Here is a 26,880-nt window from a genome sequence, read left to right on the forward strand (position 1 = left end):
GTTTAAAATTTTCTGTGGTAACGCAGATGGGATTGGGAAACCTGAAGGCAACCAGAGAGGTAGCAGAGGTAATTTCATTCCATCAGGGAGCTTCCCAGGACAGGGGGTACAAAACACAGATTGAGCATCCCTCAGAAGTGCTACTATTGAAAGCTAGGGCTCCAATTTACTGAAGTCGCCTACTTTTGGATTAATTAGACTGAAAATTGGCTCAAGAGAATATTGAGGACGTACTTTTCATTCCATTTTTTGAAAATATGTTGTTATGTGCCAGGGTTTAGAGAATCCCAAAGTATATCATGGAGTTCACCTGACCCACAACTTTTAATAGATTGTGGTATGGGGAGCACACGGCCCACTTTACAGGTGTGGTACAGCAGAAAATGGACCAGTGTTTTTTAAAACAAAACAATGTTTATTCCATGAACTCAAGTTAACTTTTTTAAAACAAACAATGAACATCTTAGCAACCAGTAAATCAAATACACCCCCCAAAGAATACAACATTAAGTAACCTGTATGCTGCCTTTTTACACCCAAAAGACTTAACAAACCTTCAAACAGGAGCACATTCGGTTTACATTCAATACTGAGGTCTTTTACACTTCTGAGTTCACCAAATGATCCATAGATAGTCTTTGGATGGCAGAGATCACAGCAGTGCAGCTCACTGAAAAACACAGACACACCCCAAGCTCTTTCTCAAGCTGAAACTAAAAAGCAAAAGTAGAGCTCAGTGTGGTAGTCACCACTAGTAGTATATTATCTGTATTACGGCACTGTCCGTATATTAGACGTACAAGGGTAAATCCTTTCCTGCTGGCTCCGCCCAGTAGGCGGCGTATAAATGTGTGTGCTCTTCTGTGCTGCAGCCATTCTGGTTCCAGCTACAAGAGGCACAACATCATTGGCTCAATAAAGCCTCGATTGTTCCACTATTCTCATCTTTGTGGTAATTGATAGTGCATGAATTTATTGAGCAAGATTTTTTAAACGATGGATCTCCGCATCAAGCCTGATAGCCTGCAGCTGAGCCCGCTGCCTCTGCCACCGCTGACCAGCCCAGGACTTCCCAGCATCTGCCGCAGCTCGCCTCTATCACCTCTATCATCGGTGAAGATCGATGGGCATGAGATGACCTGCCTTTTTGACTCCGGGAGCACAGAGAGCTTCATCCACGGTAAGGCGCTGCTCCCTCCCGGCACACCCCGTCACACAGAAAATCTCCCTGGCCTCCGGATCCTATTCCGTGGAAATCTGGGGGTACTGCAACGCGACTCTCACCGTCCAAGGCGTAGAGATAAGCAACCTCCGGCTCTACGCCCTCCCCCACCTCTGCGCTGCTCTGTTACTCGGCCTGGATTTTCAAAGCCTAACTTTAAAATTTGGCGGACCCCTACCGTCTGCGGCCTCACAACCTTTAAGGTCGATCCACCTTCCCTGTTTGCGAACCTCACCTCGGATTGCAAACCCGTCGCCACCAGGAGCAGACGGTACAGTGCCTAGGACAGGACCTTCATCAGGTCGGAGATCCACCGGCTTATGCGGGAAGGGGTCATTGAGGCCAGCAACAGCCCCTGGAGAGGCCAAGTGGTGGTAGTGAAGACTGGGGAGAAGCACAGGATGGTCATTGACTACGGTCAGACCATCAATCGGTACACGCAGCTCGAAGCGTACCCCCTCCCATGCATATCTGACATGGTCAATCAGATTGCGCAGTATTGAGTCTTTTCCACAGTGGACTTGAAGTCCGCCTACCACCAGCTCCCCATCCACCCGGAGGACCGCCAATGCACTGCTTTCGAAGCAGATGGCTGCCTCTATCGCTTCCTTAGGGTGCCCTTCAGCGTCACTAATGGGGTCTCGGTCTTCCAGCGAGAGATGGACCGAATAGTTCACCGGTACGAACTGCGGGCCACCTTCCTGTACCTAGATAACGTCACCATCTGCGGCCACAATCAGCAGGACCACGACGCTAACCTCTAAAAATTCCTCCAGACCGCCAAACTCCGTAATCTCACGTACAATAAGGAGAAATGCATGTTCCTCACCAACCGCTTAGCCATCCTTGGCTATGTCGTGAAAAATGGAGTTCTAGGGCCCGACCCCGACTGCATGTGCCCCCTCCTGGATCTCCCTCTCCCCCACTGCCCCAACGCCCCAAACGATGCCTGGGCCCAGTGGGCCCTAATTATGCGGACAAGGCCCGCCCACTCATTCAGTCCACAGTTTTCACCCTGGCGGCTGAGGTCCACCAGTCCTTCAACCGCATCAAGGCAGACATCACCAAGGCCACGATGCACGCGGTCGCCGAGTCCCTCCCCTTTCAGGTGGAGAGCGATGCATCAGACGTAGCTGTGGCCGACACGCTTAACCAGGCGGGCAGGCCCATGGCCTTCTTTACCCACACCCTCCATGCCTCCGAAATTCAAAATGGAGGTCCAAGCTAGTGTGGAAGCTGTGCGAGACTGGAGGCATTCCCTGGCCGGCAGGAGATTCACTCTCCTCACTGACCAACGGTCAGTTGCCTTCATGTTTAATCATACACAGCGGGGCAAGATCAAAAATGACAAGATCTTGAGGTGGAGGATTGAGATTTTGTATCGCAAGGGGAAGCTCAACAAGCTCCCTGATGCCCTATCCCGTGGTACATGTGCCAGCGCACAAGTGGACCGGCTCTGGGCTCTCCACTATGACCTCTGCCACCCGGGGGTCACCCGGTTCTTCCATTTTGTCAAGGCCCGCAACCTGCCCTACTCCATTGAGGAGGTCAGGACCGTCACCAGAGACTGCCAAGTCTGCGCAGAGTGCAAGCCGCACTTCTACCGGCCAGATCGAGCGCACCTTGTGAAGACCCCCCGCCCGTTTGAATGCTTCAGTGTGGATTTCAAAGGGCCCCTCCCCTCCACCGACCGCAACAGGTACTTTCTGAACGTGATTGATGAGTACTCCCGGTTCCCCTTCACCATCCCATGCCCCGACATGACTTCTGCCACGGTAATCAAAGCCCTGCACAGCATCTTCACTCTGTTCGGTTTCCCCACCTATATCCACAGCGATCGGGGATCCTCTTTCATGAGTGATGAGCTGCGCCAGTTCCTGCTCAGCAAGGGCATCGCCTCGAGCAGGACGACCAGCTACAACCCCCGGGGAAAACGGGCAGGTGGAGAGGGAGAACTAGACGGTCTGGAAGGCCGTCTTGCTGGCCCTGCAGTCTAAAGATCTCCCGGTCTCCCGCTGGCAGGAGGCCCTCCCCGACGTGCTCCACTCCATCCGCTCACTCCTCTGCACCGCGACAAATGAGACCCCTCACGAACGAATGTTGGCCTTCCCCAGGAAGTCCACCTCCGGGGTCTCGCTCCCAACATGGCTGACCCGTCCTCCTCCGGAAGCATGTGCGGACCCATAAGTCGGACCCCTTGGTCGAAAAAGTCCAACTCTTACATGCTAACCCGCAGTACGCCTACGTGGCACACCCCGACGGGCGCCAAGACACAGTCTCCCTCGGGACCTGGCACCCACGGGATCCCCACCCATGACCCCTGACCTGACCCCCCCCTCCCCCGGCTGCCTCATTCACCCCTGTGCCACTCATCCTCCCTCCAGCGAACCTCACCGCAGTCCCCACTCCAACAGGATCCGTCCTCCCACTGGTTCCACTCAGGGGTGACGAAGACGAGGACAATACGCTCCCGGAGTCGCAGGTGACCAAGTCGGCGCCCACATCACCACCAGGACTGAGGCGATCGCCTTCGACAGACTTAACTTGTAATGTTTTCCACCACCCCCGCCAGACTCTTTTTTTTTTAACAGGGGGTGAATGTGGTAGTCTCCACTAGTAGTATATTATATGTATTATGGCACTGCCCGTATATTAGAGGTACAAGGGTAAATCCCTGCCTGCTGGCTCCACCCAGTATGTGACATATAAATGTGTGTGCTCCACCCAGTAGGTGACGTATAAATGTGTGTGCTCTTCTGTGCTGCAGCCATTCTGGTTCCAGCTACAGGAGGCACAACATCTTGCTCAATAAAGCCTCGATTGTTCCACTATTCTCGTCTTTGTGGTAATTGATAGTGCATCACTCAGCTCCACCCACACTCTGACACCACTCCAGTAACATGAGCAGCTCCATTTCTTAAAGGTACATTTCTTAAACATCCATTTCTTAGAGGGTACTCTCACATGACAATGTTTTATTACAAACATGTATCAAAACAGGTTACAGCGAATAAACGCCCGGGAAACATATTTCCCAGCAATCAACTATACAGTCTGTGCAGATTTTTCCCCTTTTTCACCCCCCCTCCCCACCCCCAAGCGATGAACAGCCCCTCAAACACGGTCACTAACATCCCCCACCTTTCCTCAACCCCACTGAAGAGCCCCTTAACTCATACTTTATCTTCTCTAATCGCAGGAAGTCGTGCAGGTCACTCAACCAAGCCGCTACCCCCGGTGGTGATGCCAACCGCCACTCCAGCAAAATTCTCCGCCGTGCAATCTGAGAGGCGAAGGCCACGACATCGGACTTCATCCTCGCCATGAGCTCCGGCTTCTCTGAAACCCCAAATATCTCCACCAAAGTGTCCGGGTCCACCTCCTCCTCCACTATCCTGCTATCCTGGCTAAGACTGCAAACACTCCCGCCCAGAATCTTCCCAATTTTTCACAACCTCAAAACATGTGCGCGTGATTTGCTGGCTCCCGCCCACACCTCTCAGTACTTTTCACTGCAAAGCAGTGGCTATGATGGCAGGCAGAAGTACTGCTGCTTGCAAAATAGAGTGGAAACTCCCAGAAATTGCACAGATTAAGGCGAAGCGTCCAATGCTGTGGCCAGATTTTAAATTGAGAATGGCGGCCACAACCGGCTTTTAAATGGAACAATGTAGTCTTCCGGCCAGAAGCGGTGGCAGAGAGAAGGTCACAAGTCTGGCATGTACACTGATGTCACACACCCTGGGCGGGATTCTGCCGTAATCGGCGGGGCGGGCAACTCCGGCGGGAAGGAGTGGCATGAACCACTCCGGCGTCGGGCCGCCCCAAAGGGGCGGAATCCTCCGCACCTTCAGGGGCTAGGCCGGCCCCGGAGTGGTTTGCGCCGTGCCGGCCGGCGGGGAAGGGGCTTGGCGCCATGTCAACCGGTGCCGAAGGACCTCCACCGACCGGCACGAGTTGGCACATGCGCGGGAGCGCCAGCGTGTGCTGGCGTCACCCCAGCGCATGTGCAGAGGGCTTCGTGTCCGCACCGGCAATGGCGGACCGCTCCAGCCACCAGGAAGAATAGAGTGCCCACACAGAACAGGCCCGCCCGCGGATTGGTGGGCCCCGATCGTGGGCCAGGCCACCATGGGGGCACCTCCTGGGGCCAGATCCCCCTGCGCCCCACCCCCCCGACAACCCCGGAGGCCGCCCGTGCCGCCAGGTCCCGCCGGTAAGGACCTACTCTAATTTACGCCGGCGGGGGCAGAGATTCCCGTCCCCTGTACATCCATGCTTTTGCGAGAAATCACAGAGGAGAGATTCCTCCATTTACAAGCAAGCAAGGCAACAGGACTGTTGGGGGGGGGGGGGCAGAGGGCAGGGAGGGGGGGGGGATTTGTTACCTGTTGCCATGTTTAGTTTTTGTAATTATGTATATATTTAAAATGCCTTCAATAAAAAATTTTTTAAAAAAGGAATGCTTCATATACAACTATAGCTCAGAGACATTTCTCTTGGAGAATTCATACCAGGACAAGAGGGAGCAACTGGTAAGGGACACTGCACTGCATGTAATCAGAAGCTGAAGAGCAACAGGAACAGGAACACTCTGAATGAAATTGATGGATTGTTTTGTTATAAGGAAGTGCCAGCATCTCACATCTGAATTTGCTGACAGAGCTGCTTAGGAGTGTCTACGGCAATGCAAAGCAGTGCTAGTGTTAGCTCTGTACAGAGTTCCAGGGCCTCTGGTGAACAGCCAACAAAGAAAAAACTGAAATTGGGAACAAAGCAGTATAAAGATGATTTCTTGAGGTGTGGCTTTGTTAATTGTGCCAATGCAAATCAGGATGCAAAGCCCATGTATGTTATATGCAGGAAAGTACTGGCAAATGAGAGTGTAAAACTCTCACATCTTCAAAGGCATTTGAAGACTAAGCATGGCAAGTTAGAGGAGAAACATCTTGATTTATTCAAAGGATACAGCGAGAACCTAAATCATCAGCTGGAAGGGGTTGGTTTAGCACAGTGGGCTAAGACAGCTTGTAATGCAGAACAAGACCAGCAGCGCCGGTTCAATTCCTGTTCCAGCCTCCCCGATCAGGCGCCGGAATGTGACGACTAGGGGCTTTTCACAGTAACTTAATTGAAGCCTACTTGTGACAATAAGTGATTATTATAATATTATTATTATTGTAAGTCCTCAGCAGAAATGTAACACTAAATGACAAAGTAAGTGAGATTGTGAGGACCAAGTAGGCTCACATGTCGCATTAAAGATAAGTGAAAATGGTTGTTGCAAAGGTCGTCCGGTGTGGGTCGCGAAGGATGGCTGGCATGGGTGGCAAAGGTTGGCCAGCGTGGGATCCAAAGGTCGGCTGGCGTGGGTTGTTCAGTTGGTAAAAGTGGGTCCCAGGAAAAAAAGTTTGAAAAACATTGTCCTAGTCAGATTTTAATCCTCAACTATCACGAGAAGGAAAAGAGTTAAATTAATGATTGACTTAATTTACTGTTTATGGGACATTCCTGTATGTGAATTGGTTTCCTACATAATTGAAGTTCAAAAGTACTTCATTGGTTCTAAAGTACTTCAGGTTGTCCTAAGGATATGAAACTTAAATCATTCACTGTTTGTAGTGAAGCAGCTCTTGTTAATGTTGTTAGTGAGCTGGGGAATTGTGTGTATAAGCCATGTTGGCTGGGTATGGTTGTTGGTTGGGGGGTGCTACGTACTGAATTATGTTTACATTTGTATTTGTACATAAATCATAAATGCTTTAATAAAATGTTTTTTTTAATGTTGTTAGTGAGCAGTCTTGCCATGCCAAACTGCAACAATACCTAATACAGCAGACAACAAAGATAAAACCCTGCAAAAAATACAAGGAAGTTAATTTGCAAAACTATATTAAACTACTAATCCTAAAATAAGACTTACAAAGCTCTTAGAATAAGATCAGGAACAGTTGTTTTAAATGTGTACACGATGCTGAAACAAAAGTGAACAAATGGAAGGGCTATTTGATTTTGACATGTAAACAATACAAATAGCTAGAATTAAATGATCTGATACAACATTAAATAATGTAACTTATTTAATATCTTGGAAATTATATCATAGAATCATAGAATCCCTACAGTGCAGAAGGAGGCCATTCAGCCCATTGAGTCTGCACCCACCCTCTGAAAGAGCGCCCTACCCAGGCCCAATCCCCGTAATCCCATCTAGCCTTTGGACACTTAGGGGAAATTTAACATGGCCAATCCACCTGACCTGCACATCTTTGGGCTGCGGGAGGAAACCGGAGCACTCGGAGGAAAACCGTGCAGGCGCGGGGAAGAATGTGCAAACTCCACACAGACAGTCACCCAAGGTCGGAATCGAACCTGGGTCCCTGTGTGAAGAACTGTTTTATCCGCTAGCCAGGTGTCATAACCCGCACTGGACTTATGAAGTGGCAATGATTAAACTCTCCATGAGCCTCGCTGGATATGAGCTCCCCCATTAAAGGGGTGGGGAACCCTAAGCCATGTATTGCTAAACTTCGATACAAAGTCTGCCAGTGTTAAGTAATGGGTTAAGAGACATTGCAATTAGTTGTCTCATTTATGTTACGTATCCATTAATTGACACATATGTAAAGGGGCTTCAGGTGGCCTCTGGCAGGTGGTGTGTTATTAGGAGTTTTGTGCAGAGGCTGTGGAAGTGAAATAAATGGTGTTTGGTGAAAAAGAACAAGAACTTTAGACTCTTCATTTCACAGCAACTAAAACGTCGAACAGCCAGTTTGTGTACCGACATTGAGGAGAGACCCGGCTGGGATCTTTTGTGCCGTGTAAATAATAATTATTGTAATAAAACTTTATTTCTTGGATGTGCAAATTGCCTTTGCAGTTTTAATACTCCCTTCGTGGTCTACAAAACTAGGATAATCCAAATACAACCTTTCCTCTCATGAATTTTGGATAACTGCAGGAGTCAATTGTTTTTAAACATTAAATTAATGTCTTGCATGTTCCATTGGAAGAAGAAGCCTCTCACCAGTCTATTGCCTGGAATTGATGCCACCAGTTCTCACAGGAATATCTATGCTTACACTGCCATGGTAATAGAATAATAATCTTTATTGTCACAAGTAGGCTTACATTAACACTGCAATGAAGTTACTGTGAAAAGGGTCTATGGGCAGACGCGTTGAGTCGAGTAAACACGTCCGCAACATGTGCCAGGCTCAGCCTGATACAATTTAAGGTTGTTCATCGGGCTCACATGACAGTGGCCCGGATGAGCAGATTCTTTGGGGTGGAGGACAGGTGCACAAAATGTGCGGGAGGACCGGCGAACCATGTCCACATGTTCTGGATATATCCAAAGCTTATGGAATTTTGGCAGGGGTTTGCGGACGTCATGTCTACGGTGTTAAAAACAAGGGTGGCGCCGAGTCCAGAGGTAGCGATTTTCGGGGTGTCAGAAGACCCAGGAATTGTTGTTTTTTTTTTTACAAATATTTTATTGAAAATGTTTGGTCAACCAACACAGTACATTGTGCATCCTTTACACAATATTATAACAACACAAATAACAATGACAAATAACAATGCCTTCCGCACCTTTGGGCCGGCGCGATGCCCGTCTGATTGGCGCCGGCTTTGGCGCCAGTCGGCGGGCATCCCGCCGTTGGGGGAGAATTTCGCCCATTATCTTTTTTTAATAAAATATTTTATTGAAAATTTTTGGTCTACCAACACAGTACATTGTGCATCCTTTACACAATATTATAACAACACAAATAACAATGACCTATTTTATAAACAGAAAATGAATAAATAATAAATAACAAAAATGAAAACTAACCCTAATTGGCAACTGCCTTATCACAAGTAACACTCTCCAAAAATATAATTTAACAGTCCAATATATAATTATCTGTCGCAACGACCTATACATATTATACAGTATATATTAACAACCCTGAGAGTCCTTCTGGTTCCTCCTCCCCCCCCACCCCCCCTCTCTCCCCCCCCCCCCCCCCCCCCCGATCCTGGGCTGCTGCTGCTGCCTTCTTTTTTCCATTCCATCTATCTTTCTGCGAGGTATTCGACGAACGGTTGCCACCGCCTGGTGAACCCTTGAGCCGACCCCCTTAGAACGAACTTAATCCGCTCTAGCTTTATAAACCCCGCCATGTCATTTATCCAGGTCTCCACCCCCGGGGGCTTGGCTTCTTTCCACATTAGCAATATCCTGCGCCGGGCTACTAGGGACGCAAAGGCCAAAACATCGGCCTCTCTCGCCTCCTGCACTCCCGGCTCTTGTGCAACCCCAAATATAGCCAACCCCCAGCTTGGTTCGACCTGGACCCCCACTACTTTCGAAAGCACCTTTGTCACCCCCACCCAAAACCCCTGTAGTGCCGGGCATGACCAAAACATATGGGTATGATTCGCTGGGCTTCTCGAGCACCTCGCACACCTATCCTCCACCCCAAAAAATTTACTGAGCCGTGCTCCAGTCATATGCGCCCTGTGTAATACCTTAAACTGAATCAGGCTTAGCCTGGCACATGAGGACGACGAGTTTACCCTGCTTAGGGCATCTGCCCACAGCCCCTCCTCGATCTCCTCCCCCAGCTCTTCTTCCCATTTCCCTTTTAGTTCATCTACCATAGTCTCCCCTTCGTCCCTCATTTCCCTATATATATCTGACACCTTACCATCCCCCACCCATGTCTTTGAGATCACTCTGTCCTGCACCTCTTGTGTCGGGAGCTGCGGGAATTCCTTCACCTGTTGCCTCGCAAAAGCCCTCAGTTGCATATACCTGAATGCATTCCCTTGGGGCAACCCATATTTCTCGGTCAGCGCTCTCAGACTCGCGAACTTCCCATCCACAAACAGATCTTTCAGTTGCGTTATTCCTGCTCTTTGCCACATTCCATATCCCCCATCCATTCCCCCCGGGGCAAACCTATGATTGTTTCTTATCGGGGACCCCCCAAGGCTCCAGTCTTTCCCCTATGCCGTCTCCACTGTCCCCAAATCTTCAGTGTAGCCACCACCACCGGGCTTGTGGTGTAGTTCCTCGGTGAGAACGGCAATGGGGCTGTCACCATAGCCTGTAGGCTAGTCCCCCTACAGGACGCCCTCTCTAATCTCTTCCACGCCGCTCCCTTCTCCTCTCCCATCCACTTACTCACCATTGAAATATTAGCGGCCCAATAATACTCACTTAGGCTCGGTAGTGCCAGCCCCCCCCATCCCTGCTACGCTGTAAGAATCCCTTCCTCACTCTCGGGGTCTTCCCGGCCCACACAAAACCCATGATGCTCTTTTCAATCCTTTTAAAAAAAGCCTTCGTGATCACCACCGGGAGGCACTGAAACACAAAGAGGAATCTCGGGAGGACCACCATCTTAACCGCCTGCACCCTCCCTGCCAGTGACAGGGATACCATATCCCATCTCTTGAAATCCTCCTCCATTTGTTCCACCAACCGCGTTAAATTTAACCTATGCAATGTGCCCCAATTCTTGGCTATCTGGATCCCCAGGTAACGAAAGTCCCTTGTTACCTTTCTCAACGGTAGGTCCTCTATTTCTCTACTCTGCTCCCCTGGATGCACCACAAACAACTCACTTTTCCCCATGTTCAATTTATACCCTGAAAAATCCCCAAACTCCCCAAGTATCCGCATTATTTCTGGCATCCCCTCCGCCGGGTCTGCCACGTATAGTAGCAAATCGTCCGCATACAAAGATACCCGGTGTTCTTCTCCTCCTCTAAGTACTCCCCTCCACTTCTTGGAACCCCTCAACGCTATCGCCAGGGGCTCAATCGCCAGTGCAAACAATAATGGGGACAGAGGGCATCCCTGCCTTGTCCCTCTATGGAGCCGAAAATATGCAGATCCCCGTCCATTCGTGACCACGCTCGCCATCGGGGCCCTATACAACAGCTGCACCCATCTAACATAACCCTCTCCAAAACCAAATCTCCTCAACACCTCCCACAAATAATCCCACTCCACTCTATCAAATGCTTTCTCGGCATCCATCGCCACTACTATCTCCGTTTCCCCCTCTGGTGGGGCCATCATCATTACCCCTAACAGCCTCCGTATATTCGTGTTCAGCTGTCTCCCCTTCACAAACCCAGTTTGGTCCTCGTGGACCACCCCCGGGACACATTCCTCTATTCTCATTGCCATTACCTTGGCCAGGATCTTGGCATCTACATTTAGGAGGGAAATAGGTCTATAGGACCCGCATTGTAGCGGGTCCTTTTCCTTTAAGAGAAGCGATATCGTTGCTTCAGACATAGTCGGGGGCAGTTGTCCCCTTTCCTTTGCCTCATTAAAGGTCCTCGTCAATACCGGGGCGAGCAAGTCCACATATTTTCTATAGAATTCGACTGGGAATCCATCCGGTCCCGGGGCCTTTCCCGCCTGCATGCTCCTAATTCCTTTCACCACTTCTTCTACCTCGATCTGTGCTCCCAGTCCCACCCTTTCCTGCTCTTCCACCTTGGGAAATTCCAGCCGGTCCAGAAAGCCCATCATTCTCTCCCTCCCATCCGGGGGTTGAGCTTCATATAATTTTTTATAAAATGTCTTGAACACTCCATTCACTCTCTCCGCTCCCCGCTCCATCTCTCCTTCCTCATCCCTCACTCCCCCTATTTCCCTCGCTGCTCCCCTTTTCCTCAATTGGTGTGCCAGCAACCTGCTCGCCTTCTCCCCATATTCGTACTGTACACCCTGTGCCTTCCTCCATTGTGCCTCTGCAGTGCCCGTAGTCAGCAAGTCAAATTCTACATGTAGCCTTTGCCTTTCCCTGTACAGTCCCTCCTCCGGTGCTTCCGCATATTGTCTGTCCACCCTCAAAAGTTCTTGCAGCAACCGCTCCCGTTCCTTACTCTCCTGCTTCCCTTTATGTGCCCTTATTGATATCAGCTCCCCTCTAACCACCGCCTTCAGCGCCTCCCAGACCACTCCCACCTGGACCTCCCCATTATCATTGAGTTCCAAGTACTTTTCAATGCACCCCCTCACCCTTAGACACACCCCCTCATCTGCCATTAGTCCCATGTCCATTCTCCAGGGTGGGCGCCCTCCTGTTTCCTCCCCTATCTCCAAGTCCACCCAGTGTGGAGCATGATCCGAAATGGCTATAGCCGTATACTCCGTTCCCCTCACCTTCGGGATCAACGCCCTTCCCAGCAAAAAAAGTCTATTCGCGAGTAGACTTTATGGACATAGGAGAAAAACGAGAACTCCTTACTCCTAGGTCTGCTAAATCTCCACGGGTCTACACCTCCCTTCTGCTCCATAAAATCTTTAAGTACATTGGCTGCTGCCGGCCTCCTTCCAGTCCTGGACTTCGACCTATCCAGCCCTGGTTCCAACACCGTATTAAAATCTCCCCCCATTATCAGCTTTCCCATCTCTAGGTCCGGAATGCGTCCTAGCATCCGCCTCATAAAATTGGCATCATCCCAGTTCGGGGCATATACGTTTACCAAAACCACCGTCTCCCCCTGTAGTTTGCCACTCACCATCACGTATCTGCCCCCGTTATCCGCCACTATAGTCTTTGCCTCGAACATTACCCGCTTCCCCACTAATATAGCCACCCCCCTGTTTTTCGCATCTAGCCCCGAATGGAACACCTGCCCCACCCATCCTTTGCGTAGCCTAACCTGGTCTATCAGTTTCAGGTGCGTTTCCTGTAACATAACCACATCTGCCTTAGGTTTCTTAAGGTGTGCGAGTACCCGTGCCCTCTTTATCGGCACGTTCAGCCCTCTCACGTTCCACGTGATCAGCCGAGTTGGGGGGCTTCCTACCCCCCCCCTTGTCGATTAGCCATCACCTTTTTCCAGCTCCTCACCCGGTTCCCACGCAGCTGTATCTCCCCCAGGCGGTGCCCCCCCGCCCATCCTCTCCCATACCAGCTCCCCCCTCTCCCCAGCAGCAGCAACCCAGTAATTCCCCCCTCCCACCCCCCCCCGCTAGATCCCCCGCTAGCGTAATTACTCCCCCCATGTTGCTCCCAGAAGTCAGCAAACTCTGGCCGACCTCGGCTTCCCCCCGTGACCTCGGCTTGCACCGTGCGACGCCCCCTCCTTCCTGCTTCTCTATTCCCGCCATGATTATCATAGCGCGGGAACCAAGCCCGCGCTTCTCCCTTGGCCCCGCCCCCAATGGCCAACGCCCCATCTCCTCCACCTCCCCTCCTCCCCCATCACCACCTGTGGAAGAGAGAAAAGTTACCACATCGCAGGATTAGTACATAAAACTCCTCTTTCCACCCTTTTTAACCCCCCTCTTCACCCCCCACATTCGCCCCACCACTTTGTTCAAACGTTCTTTTTAATAACCCGCTCATTCCAGTTTTTCTTCCACAATAAAAGTCCACGTTTCATCCGCCGTCTCAAAGTAGTGGTGCCTCCCTCGATATGTGACCCACAGTCTTGCCGGTTGCAGCATTCCAAATTTTATCTTCTTTTTATGAAGCACCGCCTTGGCCCGATTAAAGCTCGCCCTCCTTCTCGCCACCTCCGCACTCCAGTCTTGGTATACGCGGATCACCGCGTTCTCCCATTTACTGCTCCGAGTTTTCTTTGCCCATCTAAGGACCATTTCTCTATCCTTAAAACCGAGGAATCTCACCACTATGGCTCTGGGAATTTCTCCTGCTCTCGGTCCTCGTGCCATCACTCGGTATGCTCCCTCCACCTCCAACGGACCCGCCGGGGCCTCCGCTCCCATTAACGAGTGCAGCATCGTGCTCACATATGCCCCGACGTCCGCTCCCTCCGCACCTTCAGGAAGACCAAGAATCCTCAGGTTGTTCCTCCTTGCGTTGTTCTCCAGTGCCTCCAACCTTTCCACACATCGTTTATGGTGTGCCTCATGCGTCTCCGTCTTCACCACCAGGCCCTGTATGTCGTCCTCATTCTCGGCTGCCTTTGCCTTCACGACCCGAAGCTCCCGCTCCTGGGTCTTTTGTTCCTCCTTTAGCCCTTCGATCGCCTGTAGTATCGGGGCCAACAGCTCTTTCTTCATTTCCTTTTTGATCTCTTCCACACAGCATTTCAAGAACTCTTGTTGTTCAGGGCCCCATGTTAAACTGCCACCTTCCGACGCCATCTTGGTTTTTGCTTGCCTTCCTTGCCGCTGTTCTAAAGGATCCACTGCAATCCGGCCACTTTCTCCTCCTTTTTTCATCCGTATCCAGGGGGAATTCCCTTCTGGTTTACCGCACAGTGATTTTAGCCGTCAAAATTGCCGTTGGGGCTCCTATCAAGAGCCCAAAAGTCCGTTTCACCGGGAGCTGCCGAAACGTGCGACTCAGCTGGTCATCGCCGCACCCGGAAGCAGACCCAGGAATTGTTATTGAAAATATGGAAAGATGTGTCATTTGAAACATGGAAGTCTGGCAATATCTGAGAGAAACATGAGAGGATACAGGTAAAGATCCCACAAAGGGTTAACAGCAGCTGCAAAGAGCAGGATTGTAAAATGCAGATATCCTTGGTCAAGCAGGCTTAGCAAACACACAGGATTTTGAATGAAGCCGAAAACAATGGCTCACACCTTCATTGAAAGTAACTATCTTAGTAAGCAGCTGGAAAGGAAAGGATGAGGTTCAGTTGAATTTGATGATAATTCCAGGTGTGAAATTTTGATAATACCAGGTAAATTAAAGAAAACTGGAGACTATCAGTCTACGAGAAACATAATTCAAAGCCAAAATCAAAGTCAAAATTATGAGCTGAGGACACGATTGGAAAATAAAACTATCGAAATGACAGGAACCAAACCAAAATTCACATCTCTTGAAACCAAAGCATTTTTGAATATCACAAAGGAACTTTGAACATCACAAAGGAAACAATGTATCAGCGACCTGAGAGGTGAAGTTATGTCAAAATGAATACTTAGTTGGATTAGAATGTTTAGATAAAAGATACTTTTTACAATCAAAGTGATAAAAGTTACTTTACAATAAAGTCATAAAAACTTAATAACTGTTAGAAAGAGAATATAAACCTAGAGACCAGAGCAGGAACTACCAGAACCAGAACTCAGAGAGAAGCAGAGAAGCGGAGAAGCAGAGAAGGAACAAACAGCTCAGAGTCAGATTACAGTCAGCTCGGCCATGGGAAAGGGACAGGGCAAAGCAGCCGAGCTAAAACAACTAATACATCTAAGGAAGACTAGATTTTAAAGAGGACTCAGAGTCAGCTCAGAGATAGTCAGCTCTCACAGCTCGGTACATGGGAAAGCTAGGACACAGCAACTGAGCTCATCAGCGAATACATCTAAAGAAGACCAGATTTTAAAAAGAAGATTGATTGTCAAGTTGGGCCTGAAGATCCCTTCAACCAACCAGAAGGACCCAGAAGAAAGATCTTTTTACCTTTCTGTAAAGACAGTAATTGCAGCTTTTAAAAGAAAAAATATAATAATAAAATAACTTAAAAGTTTTAACCTGAAATAGTGGTTATTCCAAAGTCTACTTTACTTACTTAGCAATGCGGGACCCAGGATCGATGCTACTAAGTGGTAAGTAGATGAAATCTTCGGTGAAGGTATGGGTTATACCGGGGGATAACTTGAAAACATAGTTTGACCTGAATAGCATCCACTGAAGCCTGCATCGGAGTCAGGGAGTGGGAATCTCTGTTCACCATTTAGAATGTCAGCCCTTTTTGGTATAGGGGGACTTCTAAGAATAGTGGTGAGTTTTCAACAACAGAATCCAGGAAGACAAAGAGGCAGGCGTTCTGACCTTTGCTTCCTTGGTTGCCTGGAGACGGATACTATTAGCATGGAAGGACTCAAAGCCCCTGAAGACGGAGACCTAGCTATCGGACATGGCTAGCTTTCTCTGTTTGGAGAAAATCAAATTCGCTTTGAGAGAGTCACTGTCAGGATTCACCTGGAGGTGGCAACCGTTCGTCGACTTCTTTGTGGGAAATTAATCGTCAGCAGATGTCGGGGGGGGGGGGGGGTAGTTTAGATTAGAGTAGGGGGTCAATAATGGAGGGACCTGTACGAGAGGTAAATGGCTTTTGCACAATATTTATGGTTTCGTGTATATTGTTTATTTGGTTGTTGTTACTATACCAAAAATACCTCAATAAAATGTTTATTAAAAAAAAGTTACTATGAAAAGCCCCTAGTCACATTCCAGTGCCTGTACGGGTACACTGATGGAGAATTCAGAATGTCCAACTTACCCAACAGCACGTCTTTCAGGACTAGTATGAGGAAACAAGAGCACCTGGAGGAACCCACGCTGATAGAGGGAAACGTACAGGCTCTGCACAGACAGTGACCCAAGCTGGGAATCGAACCCGGGACCCTGGTGCTGTGAAGCAACAGTGCCCAAGCTGGGAATCGAACCTGGGACCCTGGTGCTGTGAAGCAACAGTGCTACCCACTGTGCTACCCTTACCCACAGTTATCCTGACCATACCTAATGCCTTGATTGACCTCAAGCTTGTGGATGTTGGGTTTGAAAACATAAGTAAGATTATTCCATACATGCTATGCTACTATACTTACTAATGATAATTTATATGTGAATGTGCTATTGCCCAGGCAATCTTATTGCTTGAATGTTTCTTTGCTTATTAATATAATCAATATATATTGTAATTGGTTCATCTTCCACTGTGATATCTGGAATACTACCGCCAATTTAATTTTTTTCCCTTTCAAGCACCTATCCATGCTGAGAAGTGCATTAATTTCAGCAACGTATGAAGACAGAGTCGAAAGAGAGTTCTGAGGAACTGGAACAAGCAATGACCATCCAAAAGAAAGCTGTTCTAGACCTGCATGTGATGGTTATTACCTACATCTGTAATCAAATTCAAGAGGTAATACATCATAACTAATGGGTGTCACTCTTTGGGGTGTCCCATTGTAATTGTTCTTGCATCCTGTGCTCACAGTCCTGTAAATATCCTTTGCCATTTTTCTTAACATTCTCTATTGTATAATCTACAACACTGTTAATCGGGTAGATCAAGTCATGGAACAAGCTAGCTTGGCCCGAAAATTATTAAAATGAAGGGCCAGAAGCACAGCAACGATTTATTTCCCCACAAGGCAAGGACTTTGAGAGGATAAGGATTGAAAAGAACTTTTGGGAAATCAACTTAGCAATCTTTGGGCCATTGTAGGATGGAAGATCTTTCAACTGCTCAGTTTTAACTCTGTGCAAGTAAGTGAGGTTTGAGTGAATTAAAACCTTCCCATTTAAGTCATAAACACATTTTTCCAGACTGCTAAACTGTAGATGCATGGTGACCTAAGTGATGACGCCGGCTCTGAATTTGTGGACTTCTACGACAGCAAAATTGGTGCTGGTCCTGAAACAATTCTGGAACCATTAATGGGCTAGCCCAACACATGGAGCACAAGCAATCCCAATGAAAAATGATGTCGGATTTGCCGAAGGTCAGGATTGGTACTTAAGAGGCTGACAAGCTGCAGCCGCATATTAGCACTCCACTCCCACAATCATCCCAACAAGATGGCACTGGTTGTGCTGGAGCGTGCCCATCCCATTGATAGGTTTGCTGGGGCCAGAGGATACCCGGGGGGGTGGCGTGGGGAGACACCCATATGGCCTGTGGCACTAAGTTCACACTGGGCAGTCAGCAGCGTGTGAAGCTGCATGGTGGCCTTGCAGGATGCGGCAATGGTGTTTCATATCCATCCACCCCGACGCCGTGGCCCACCTCCTATCTGACCCCCCCCCCCCACCCCGGCCATAGCAGAAGCCCTCCGGTCAGCAGCACAACTGTCAGCACACTATGGCGATATTGGACACTTTCCGCACCCCTTTTGCTCCCTCAGCAGCCAATGTGCCTGTTTCTCGATTTTGGAAACCACACATCGTCGATAATTCTTCTTGGCGGAGCGTCGCGGAGACCCCAGAGAATACCGTGTCAGGCCCACTAATGATATGCCAATGGCATTTACTGTACGTGCAGAGTAGAACACACTGACACCACTGGCGAGGCACCGGAGGATGGCATTCTGTCGGGCGCCTGGCGGCGGTCACGATTTTCACCTCACGCACCATTCTCCGCCCAATCACGTTTCTCAATTCTGGGGTCGGCCAACTGAGAATCCCGCCCCATGTATTTATTTTTATTGAAAGCTGAACAAAAGTCACAACTGTTCGCAATATGAAGTCAGCGTTGGATAACGAAACAGCCTGCAGGGACAATTAAAATGATCAAGACTTTACAGTATTATTTAAAGCATTAATTAACAAATATTAACTGCTTCTGACAGTTTTCTGTAACCTTTTGTACAAGTGAAATTTCTTTCAGACTAAAATTTTGAAGGCCAAAGAACGTTATCAGAACAAACACTCTGAAAAAGAAAATCAAATATTAACACTAAATAAATAGGCTTGTAAAGACAATGTGGATAAAATAGTCTCTGACAGACAAGCAACAAGTATTGCCAAAATAAGTACAGTAATGCTTCTAAAGGAATATGATGCAAATTGCAGTTCTGTTATGAAGTAATTGTAAAAATATTTTTCTGCATAGCCTTTCCCACAAAAGCATTGCTGTACAGTCACAGGCTGTCCTCTGGTATTTTGCCCTCAGTTCCTCATGAGCCTGTAGAAAGAGTACTTGCCGGTGAGGCATTTTCCCATGAGGATATTATAATAAAGCTCTTTCCTATCTTCCACTGATGTTTATAGGTGTAAAACTAATAGTGGTTACGAGCTAATGGCTAATTTATTGTTTCATCGTTTCCTACATTGTCGCGGAAAGTCAAATCGTTTTTTATGGCCATACCTCATTTCAGAAAGTGTTGGCATGTAAAGCTTACTACTTTACCATTTACCGCCTGAGACATCATGCAAGCTTTAATTGTAAGAGTACGTTATTTAAAATAAATGTAAAAGGTATTTTGATCAAAGGATTTAAGGTTGACAGATACAGGTGGCATTCCGCCAGCTTTCACATATACACTTTGGAATATTTTGTCAGCTGCCGGAGTGTATTATGTGATCAAGGAGCAATGAAAACCAAGAGCTCAATTTACTTTCCTCTTTAAACAAGTACAGCTAATTAAAGAAAAAATCTGAATGATTTAGAATCATGTGAATGTTTTTAGGTGACAACTAATATCCGGTGCTTATTTCGACCATGTTTCTCCTTAGCGGTTATTTGTACCCAACTCCTACAAGCATCAAAATATTACTTTGCGCAGTTTTAATAACCCAGGAATCAGCGTTTTGTGGCCCAGCACAGGATCATAGCGCTGCATGTGTCCCCCCACTCCTGGTGCAATTTCAGTTTACATCACTGCTTTTGTTCTGAAGTCAGCTATTAAGATTGAGATTTAGAAAAAACAACACAAGTGATTTATTTGAGAGACAGATAAGCAAGCTCAGCCAGATAGTCAGCTCTGTCAACAAACTTACTGGGAAACTTAGCTTGATGGGTATGCATATCTATAAGGCTGAGGGCTGAACTTATTTCTATACATAAGCCTAATGTAAACACATTTGTCAAGTACTGGAGAATGATTGAAACTCTGTAGGAAAGCAGACATTACAGAAAACATAAAGAGAAAATAACTTAGTCTGATAAGTTTGCCTGAAAAAGTTCAGGGTATTTTCTTTCTTGTATTCCCGGCCACGAAAGCTATGGCCTTAGAGGAGTTGTCGGCTTGGAAAGAGGCTTTGCTTATTGTGCTCTTACTTACCATTCTGGCTCAGACTGCCTTTATGTATTTATTATTCTGAAAGCAGACCATGAAATTAAAAAAAATATTAAGCGTACAAATTGTTTTCTGAATTTGTCAGAAAACAAGGTTCTAAACAAGTTGAAAAGTGCTGCAGAATCTGGGCATGCATTTTACCATATTCAGAGATGGCCCGAGTTTGAACTCTTTTTATTATAACTAGAAAAATTGAAGTTTACTGAAATCATTTGAGAGGGAGAGACATAAGGTCTAGGTTCCTCTCCTGTTTTTTGTTTGATTTTGTCCACCCGCAGTGCAATATTGGGTAGCAGTGAGATAGTAACATAGATCCCCAGCTAATTTGATTTATTGCCCCTTATTGATCTCAGGGTTGACTGAAATTATGCATCTGGAGCTTAATATAGCAAGTCAAGTGAACCTTGTCATTAAAAGAGTATTTATGTTGGCAAGTACCTGTCCTAACCCTCTGATGAGTTTGCTTTTTATTTACTGCGCAAATTCAAAAATTTATTGAAACTAATGAGGAGGTTGATATTGGGCTGTCAATTTCATGAGTTTAAAAGCAGAATTATGCAAATTGTCAATAATTTGTAGCAATTCGCAATGAACAGAATATCTCTTCACCACAAGTTGCTGAATGATTTGCCGATTAATAGTAGCATGCATGTTAGATTTTACGTCAGCAAATTCTGGCTCGGCATTGTTTCAATGAAAGGTGAACTATTACTGTTGGTGATATTAATGGAAATCCCTCATTTTGTATATACTTCCCTAGTCTTCTATTTAATTATGTCTTTAATCTGTTTAAAATAGGTGATATTTATATATTTAAATCCAGGAAGCAGAAAATAGTGAGACAACACAATTGTTCACTCAGCATTTGATCAATAATGACAGGCTGACATTTTGAGTGGAGTCTGTTTATCTGTCTAAAATTCTTAATTGAACTTACCTGGGGTGTTATCCTCTCCTGAGTTGTTTGCACGGTGTTAGTTATTATCGAATCCTGGTTCATGCACTGTGGGAATCTCCAGATCACTGGGTTCTGGTGCAATGTGAGAGTACAATGCTGCCATATGTACCCCATATGTTCTCTGATTAAGATGGTCAATCTGTTCTTGGATACAGTTGGTTCTGACTGTTTTTAATCAAAGGGGTTTCTTGGCTTGGAAAAAACATGTCCTGACAGTCACTGTTTACTTGGCAGATGAGCAAATAGTGAATTTCCTGCAGCTTAAACATGTTCATAGAGCTGGCTAGAACTAGCTAGGTTCTGCTTTGAAGAATTTGCAGTACCCAGGCTTCTCCAACTGTATCCCAGTTAAGCAACACACATTTCCATCACCACATATTCCTTACTTAAACTCCAGTCACTTCGTTTTGCAGAGGAAGAAGGGGTGCTTCATGAAGTGGTGATGTTTAAATGAATGTATTTCCGTATTGTGAAACTTTATCTTTTCCATGGCACATGATACAAGGATACATCATAAGAATTTTGTAACTTTGGGAGATGTTTATGTAAGCCATGTTGGCTGGGTTTTGTTGTTGGTTTGTGTGCAGTTGTGTATTTTGTTTAAATTTATAATACAAATGGCGTAATAAAATATTTTAAAAGAAAAGAATTTTGTAACTTGTATGTAAAAACATCAAATACCTTGGGCTGGATTTTGCAGTCAGCACAAAACAACAGTGCTTGCTGTTGAAGATGAGGGGCTGGATTCCCCGTTTTGCTGTGGGCTAGCAGGGAGGCAGTGTAGAGCACCCAGTTCTAGCTGCCGATACGACCTGGAGAATTGCTGGGTCTGTGGCAGCGTATGTGCACGGCGGCGGCCTGCAGCGGCAGCGCCGTGCTTCATGGCGAAGGTCGCTCGCGGACCCGACCCGCGAAATAGTATCCCCTTTCGCCCGGCTCGCACGCCCCATCACAGTGCCCCCAGCCCCGAATATGTCCCCGCCCTGCCCGGGGATTGGCCCTCCCCTGACTGGCGGCGCTGGACTAAGTCCGCAGCCGCCTCGCAGAGTTACCGACAGTTGAATCCACCCATGTCCCGCGCCGCCGGGAACCCTGCCGGTCAGGGACGGAGCGTGGCGCAGCGTCAGGAATTTGGATTCTCCGGCCATTCGCTGAATGCAGTTTTGGCGTCGGCGATCAGAGAATCCAGCCCAAGGTTTCGCACAAAGATCCAGGGTGGGATTCTCTGGTCCGCCAGCCACGGGTTGCTCAGAGGCGCGCCGTTCGCTGGCAGCGGTATAATAATAATACTCTTTATTATTGTCACAAGTAGGCTTACATCAACACTGCAATGAAGTTACTGTGAAAATCTCCCAGTCTCCACACTCCAGCACCTGTTTGGGTACACTGAGGGAGAATTCAGAATGTCCAATTCACCTAATAGCATGTCTTTCGGGACTTGGCAGGAAACCTACACAGAACGGGAGAACGTGCAGACTCCGCACAGACAATGACCCAAGCCGGTAATTGAACCTGGGACCTATATGTCCACTGCTTGTCAATGGGATTTCCCATTGTAGACACCCCACGCCGCCGGCAAACTCGCTGGCGGGATGTGCTGCCGCCGAGAATAGTGAATAGCAACGACCGGAGAATTTCAGTCCTCCTGATCTTTGTGTGCGGACATTGCCTTTCCCAATGTTAGTTTAGATCTGGCACCAAGTCAAGGAGATCTCCAGGTGTAGAATAGCAGTAATGTCAGCAAACCAGGGAAGCAGCCAGTCACATTGATGAATTCTCGCAGCTAGCAGTGCAGGAAATTAAAAATGCAGAATCCCATCACTTCTCATTTAAATTTTCAGATAGTGAAATAAATGATTGGATTAAGGTAGAAGCTAAAATGACCAAACATAAAAATTAGAAGTGTGGAAATTCATAATGGAAAATATTGACATTCCACAAGTATAACTTTAGCTTTTCAGGATCAGTCAAGAGTGTTTAGCTGTAAATTTTAATTTCGTACACCGTTAATACCCGGTTACACTTTACGAGGTTAACTTTTTCAAGGGTTCTTATAGAGTGTAAAAGTTGAAGTTTCCGTTGATTCTTTAATTATTTAGGGATGGCACCCCAGGGGTCTTTAACAGTGCATCCTCTGGAGCAGCATAGAATCACTGAAAGCAACATCTGGATTTTCGCATTACTTGGTGAATCTGTGGACTTCTGAAGTTGCTGTCTCTTCTCAGTGGAGTAATGAAGACAAACGCTGACAGTTTCGCTGCCAGTACCACCACAAAATCAGGGCCATGGTTCAGATTTTGGGGTCAGCATTGAAGTGATGGCACTCGCTACTGACTTTGACTTAAAGTACCTCCTTGCGTAATGCGATGGTGAGGCGGGAATTTTACTTGGAAACCAGGACGATTTCTTCATGGTCTAGGCCCCAACTCGGCTCTGCAATCTTCTCTAATACCAGCATAAAAGAGAATTCACGTGGTGGGATAAACAAAAGTCAAGCGCAGAGGATGTCAAAGCAAATGTTGCGGTGCCTACCATATGCAAATAATAGGGTTTTACACACATTTGAAACATGTAAAAAAACATATATAAATAGATAAAGTATATTTTGAAGTGAGATAAAATTGAGCAAAATCATTTTAAAAAGTATTTTGGTTAAATAATTGAAAAGGTCAGATAAATATGCAAAATCCCTCCCACAGCCATTTTGAAAGTTGAACTACCGGTCTCCTCATTGGGCAGTCCTTTTTTTTATAGCATTTGTGGATTGACTTTGGAGGTCTTTCCACCTGGAAGCACCAGCCCTAAAATGTTGGTGGGAAAGCTTCATTACAAGTGGTCAGTTCGCCCACATTCTTCCTGTTGATGTTGGTGAGCGAACTCTCTGGAACAGCGCAGAATGGCCCAAACAAGAGTGGGTGGAGGCTGCTTCGTGCAGAGGAACCAGCTTGGCAGCCTGGTCACGGCTCCACTGTCGCTCCCGCCGGCCAGGTACTCCACCAGCCCTATAGTGGTGGCGGCTCTGCGGATTTGGGGCCAATGGAGGAAGCTTGCGGGGTAAGTGGGAGCGTCGGTCTGGTCCCCAATATGCAACAACCACCGATTTGTCCCGGGGAAGATGGACAGCGGGTTTCGAGGGCGGAGGTGGAAAGGATGGGCGACTTGTTCCTGGAAGGGAGCTTCACGAGCATGAGGGTGCTGGAGGAGAAGTTCGGGCTGGCAAGGGGAAATGACTTTCGGTACATGCAGGTGCGGGATTTCATACGTAGACAGGTCCCGTCCTTTCCAAGCCTTCCACTAAGGGGGATCCAGGCCAGGGTAGTTTCCAGGGGATAGGTAAGAGAGGGGAGAGTCTCGGATATTGATAAGGAGCTTATGGGAGCGGAAGACACAGGGACCGAGGAACTGAAACTCAAGTGGGAGGAGGAGCTTGGTGGGGAGTAGGAGGGAGGCGTATGGGCAGACGCTCTGAGGAGGGAAAATGCAACCGCAACATTTGCCAGGCTCGGCCTGATTCAGTTCAAGATAGTTCACCGTGCCCACATGATTGTGGCCCGGATGAGTAAATTCTTTGGGCTGGAGGATGTGTGCTAGATGTGCGGGAGGACCAGCGAACCATGTCCACGTGTTCTGGGCGTGTCCAAAACTCAGGGGGTACTGGCAGTGATTTGCGGATGTCATGTCCCGGGTAATGAAAACAAGGGTGGCGATGAGTCCAGAGGTGGCGTCTTTTGGGGTGTCGGAGGACCTGGGAGTCCAGGAGGGGATAGAGGCCAACGTTGTGGCCTTTGCTTCCCAGGTAGTCCGGCGACGAATACGGTTGGCCTGGAGGGACTCAAAGCCCCCAAAGACCGAAGTATGGCTGTCGGACATGGCAAGCTTTCTCGGCTTGGAAAAAAATCAAGTTCGCCTTACGAGGATCACTATTGGGGTTCGCCCGGAGGTGGCAACCATTCATCGACTTCTTCGCGGGGAACTAATCGCCAGCAAGGGGGGGGGGGGGGGGGGGGGGGGTAGAATAGGCGGGTCTATTTGCGAGAGAGGAACTGTTATTTGCACTATGTTTTTGTCATTGATATTTTCACACTAATGTATATTGTTACTGTTTACAATGCCAAAAAATACCTCAATAAAATTGTTGGTTTAAAAAAATAGAATGGCCCAAACAACAATGAGATTTCTGCACTCAAGCCTGAATATGTATGCACGCCTGAAGTTGCAGACCCTCTCAGCAGTGTAATGACGACTGTTGACAGCCTCACCGTCAGTCGCACAGCAAATTCTATTCGAAAAATGAAATGAAATGAATGAAAATTGCTTATTGACGCAAGTAGGCTTCAATGAAGTCACTGTGAAAAGCCCCTAGTCACCACATTCCGGCGCCTGTTCGGGGAGGCTGGTACGGGAATTGAACCGTGCTGCTGACCTGCTTTCAAAGCCAGTGATATTCTAATGTATTTACAAAGGTTCATTTGCAAGAAAGCAAATCTTCCAAAGCAGAGTACATTGATCACCTCCAATTATTGGTTAGTTATCTTTGGCTGGATGATATCTTCACATAAGTTCTCTTCCAGTACTCTCCCAATGAGAAACTTACTTGAATGTCTAAATATTCTGTACAATATTCCCAGTGGAACATATTCAAGCACCGCATAATCTTAATTTTCACACTATTTCAACATAGAGAGAAAGTGAAAGCTACTGTCATAATTCCAGATCATCCCTTAATTCTATTCACGTGCGGGTTACATAGTATGAACATTTTGATTGCACGGTAGACTATAGCACCTGTCAACCATATCAATAGAGAATTTGAAAAAATAGTCCTGCAATTAGTTTAGTTTCCATATGAATCATGGAGTTTACAGTGCAGAAGGAGGCCATTCGGCCCATCGAGTCTACACTGGCCCTTGGAAAGAGTACCCTATCCAAGCCCACACCTCCACCCTATCCCCGTAACCACAACTAACCTTTTTTTTTTTGACACTAAGGGCAATTTTAGTATAGCCAATCCACCTAACCTGCACATCTTTGGGCTGTGGGAAGAAACTGGAGCACCCGGAGGAAACACATGCAGACTCCGCACAGACATTGTACCCAATCTGGGAATCGAACGTGGGACTCCGCATAGACAGTGACCCAAGCCGGAATCGAACCTGGGACCCTGGAGCTGTGAAGCAACTGTGCTAACCACTGTGCTACCGTGCTGCCCTATGTTGGTTTAGATTTGCTCCAATTTATCTTGTGGACTAGTATTCATCAATGCATTTCTGCGATCATAATAAATGGCAGATACTTATATAGAGGTTAGACTCCTGCATCTCTCTCTCTTCATCCTGGAAGTTTTTGAATCGTTGTGTTTCCCTGAATTCAACGGCAGCAGCTTAATGCAAATACGAATGGTGACTTCAGTTAGCCCTCATATGTTAACCATTACTCTCATCAAAGATATATCCCAGTGAGGAAGAGAGATTCTAGGAAGGGGATAAACCAACCATTGTTAACCAAGGAAGTTAAGGATAGTGCTAAACCGAAAGAAAAAAACATACAATGTGGCAAAAATTAGTGGTAAACCAGACGATTGGGAAAGTTTTAAAAACCAACAAAGGATTACCAAAAATATAATAAAGAGGGAAAAAATAAACTGTGAGGGCAAACTAGCAAGTAATATAAAAAGGGACAGCAAGAGCTTCTTTCTATATATTAAAAGGAAGAGAGAGGCCAAAGTGAACAAAGGCGTCTTAGAGAATGAGACTGGGGAAATAATAATGGGGAACCAGGAAATGGCAGAGGAGTTAAATCAATACTTTATGTTAGTCAGTGGAAGATACTAATAACATTCCAAAAATGCTAATTGGTCAAGGGGCAAAAGGGGGAAGGGGGAAGAGGAAATAAATACAATAACTATCACTTAAGAAAAAGTACCAGGCAGGTGCACTGCCAGGGTAC

General features: G+C 47.2%; 1 long non-coding RNA gene across 1 annotated transcript in view; it reads left to right on the forward strand.

Moving 5' to 3' along the window:
- Positions 1-26,880, forward strand: part of LOC140386802 (uncharacterized) — a 109,092-nt gene that overhangs the window by 19,035 nt on the left and 63,177 nt on the right. The window contains exon 2 of the long non-coding RNA XR_011933676.1: positions 16,939-17,098. This is a non-coding gene — a long non-coding RNA (uncharacterized lncRNA). The remainder of the gene's footprint in view (positions 1-16,938; positions 17,099-26,880) is intronic.

Source organism: Scyliorhinus torazame, chromosome 12 (assembly GCF_047496885.1).
Source record: "Scyliorhinus torazame isolate Kashiwa2021f chromosome 12, sScyTor2.1, whole genome shotgun sequence".
In the NCBI taxonomy this organism is placed as follows: Eukaryota; Metazoa; Chordata; class Chondrichthyes; order Carcharhiniformes; family Scyliorhinidae; genus Scyliorhinus; species Scyliorhinus torazame.